At 49.1% G+C, this 2,955-nt stretch overlaps 1 long non-coding RNA gene across 1 annotated transcript; it reads left to right on the top strand.

The window, feature by feature from the left end:
• Window positions 1–1,421: 1,421 nt before the first annotated feature.
• LOC122457622 lies at window positions 1,422–2,628 on the top strand. The gene is made up of 3 exons (XR_006277259.1): window positions 1,422–1,615; window positions 1,793–1,794; window positions 2,576–2,628. It is a non-coding gene; the product is annotated as an uncharacterized LOC122457622 (long non-coding RNA).
• Window positions 2,629–2,955: the final 327 nt, after the last annotated feature.

Genomic DNA, 2,955 nt, shown 5'->3' with positions numbered 1-2,955 from the left:
CTTCCTGTGCTTTGTAATAGACTCAGATCTTTACTAGTATCACATCCTCCCCCTTAGATTCTTCATGACCCCAGGTGTCTTTACCTAGGTCTTCTCTGTAGTGGCAGCTCACTACATCAGTAGGGCATGGCAGTATGTCCATATTTGGTCAACTGGCTCCTCAGGGATCACTCGGCTCTAGAGGTTTGGCTGGCAATCTCCAAAGCACTAACCCTGTTTAGTCCCTTGGCCTTCAAATCACTCTACAAAAATCTACATTGACACCAGTTCAGCGGATAGACTTTATCAGAGCCACTCTAGACTCCAGAGCCACCAGAGCTTATCTTCCCTTGGAAATATTCTCCAACTTGTCCAGTCTAATTTCTACCCTACAGCACACAGTCCACAAACAATTTCAAGGGCCTGCCTACAACTCCTAAGCCATATGTCAATTTTCATATTCATTATGTCGCATGTCAGACTTCAGGCGTGGTTAAGGAGTATGTACACCCCACCAGACATTGTCTTTCCAAGTCAATCATGGTACCCCTGAAAGTGCTGGACTCTCTCAGGTAGTAGAGGGACCCACAGAGTGCTGCAACTGCAATACTGATCATTGAAATATATTTGTAGACATTCAATTTTCTAGCTTTTCCATTTTGGATAGATAAATAAATAGTCCCTAGAGAAGAAGAATTGGATCCTTGGTTTCCACCTCCCAAGTGAGCACCTTAACCATCCAGCAATAGTCATACACACTCACTTTCTCTCTGGTCCAATGACTATTTAAGTATTTGTCCGAAGTGCAACAGTTTAAGTAGCAAAGACTAAGGCAGAATATCCCATAGCACAGTAGTTAGACCACTCTCCTGAGAGATGGGAAACTCCTATCCAAATCCTTTCTCCCCATCAAATATGGGGTCAGGGGGAATTAATCTGCTTTCTAGGGTGATCAGTTGTCCCAATTTTATAAGAACAGTTCTGATTTTGGAGTCTTTTTCTTATATAGGCTCATATTACCCCCCATCCTGATTTTTCACATTTGCGGTCTGGTTACCCTGCTGAATCAGTGCTTTAACCACTGGGCCAAAAGTTATAAGGTGGACACAACTAACACTTCCCTCCCAGCCCCCACTCTAAATGGACCTGTGATATTCCCCAGGGTACAATCCAGACTGATGGACAGCTGTGTCCCCACTGTTATGGGTTCCCGTGGGATGCCACCTGGAACTGGGGCATCACTGAGCCCTCTGACTCACCTGTCTGGGCTCCCTCTCACACGTGCTGCTATGACAAGCTGCAGACCTGCTCCCGGTCTTACACTTACACCAGCATTCACACAGGTAGGGACACACCCAGCTGCAGTAACATGCAGGCTGACCTGCCACTGCATGAACCAACAATAGAGAGGCTACAGTCAAAATAACCACCAGCTTCCAGCCTAGGACCCCAGAGCTGTACCATTATGCCCTGGTCAAAACTCCGATCAGTATGAATTTATTATCCAGTTTGCCTCCCCCTCAATGTGGTGAGGAAATGCAACAGCCTTTGCCCCTTGAGCTAAGATTTCCAAGCACTTCATTCAAACTCACAGGTTCAGATAAAGCAATAAGAAGTTTATTAACTACAAAAGATAGTTTTTAAATGACTATAAGTAAGGCTGTGTGTCTGTCATGGAGGTCATGAAAGTCACAGATTCCGTAACTTTCCATGACCTCTGTGACTTCTGCAGTGGCTGGTGCTGGCTATGGGGTTGCCCGAGATGGGCATCCCCTGGGTTAGCAGCATTTTGGATGTGTGAGAGGGGGCTAAGGAGTGAGGCAGGGGGTTGGGGTACAGGCCGGCACTTACCTGGGGGGAGGAGGATCCCACTGGCATGTCCCTGCAGCTCCTAGGCAGAGGGGCCAAGGGGATCCATGTGCTGCCTGTACCTGCAGGTGCCACCCCCACAGCTCCCATTAGCTGTGCTTCCTGGCCAATGGGAGCTGCAGAGCCAGTGCTTATGGCAGGAGCAGCGCGTGGAGCCCCCCTAGCCACCTCTCCCCTAGGAGCTGCAGGGCATGCTGGTAAGAGCTAGGTAGGGAGCCTGAAAGCCCTGACAACCCTCCTCCCTATCCCCCAGCACCAGCAGGGGTCCTGGACTATGCACCACTCCCCCTCACCCCCAGCACCAGTAGGGTCCCGGGTTGTGTGCTACCTCCTGTCCTGCCCTCCAGCCCCAGCAGGTGTCCTGGGTCACATGCCGCTGCCTGTCCTTCCCCCCAGCACTAGTAGGGGTCCCAGACCATGCACCACTGCCTTCCCCCCCTCCCTCTCCCCAGCACCAGTGGAACTCCTAGGCCAGTTGCCGCCACTGGCTCTCCTGTAGCACCAGCATAGGTCCCCAGCCGCACACTGCCACCCCCTACCCCACCCACCAGCTCCAGCGGGGGTCCCAGGCCCCCTCCCCCAGCACTGATGGCACCCCGGCCCAAGTTTTACATAGGGATTTATAGTAAAAGACATGGACAGGTCACAGGCCCTGAATTTTTGTTTATTGTCCATGACTTGTCCATGAGTTTTACTAAAAATAGCCATGACTAAAACGTAGCTGTAGTTATAAGGGATAGCAAACAGATCAAAACAAATTATTTAGGAAATAAACAAAAATGCAAACTAAGCTTAACATACTAGATAGATTGAATATGAATTAGCAGTCTCTCACCCATCTGATTATACAAGCAGATTTTCAGATTCTTAAGGCACAAAGCTGCACTTGCTTTGCAGCTTGGGATCCCCACCCCTGTTCCAAGTCATTTTTCCTTAGGAACTTTTCTTTGGTGTTGAGTTGTGGGGGAGTAAAGAACAAGCAATGATGTTACTCCCTGCCTTATAAGCTTTTCCATATGGTAGGAACCCTTTGTTCCAAACTAAGTTCCCTGACCAGCTTGTAGAAAAACACAGGCACCCCAAAATGGAGTCCAGAGTCATGTGGCT

The sequence above is a fragment of the Dermochelys coriacea genome, chromosome 1, assembly GCF_009764565.3.
Source record: "Dermochelys coriacea isolate rDerCor1 chromosome 1, rDerCor1.pri.v4, whole genome shotgun sequence".
Taxonomy (NCBI): Eukaryota; Metazoa; Chordata; order Testudines; family Dermochelyidae; genus Dermochelys; species Dermochelys coriacea.
Note: the sequence above shows the minus strand (reverse complement) of the source record. Positions and strands in the feature narration are given on the sequence as shown.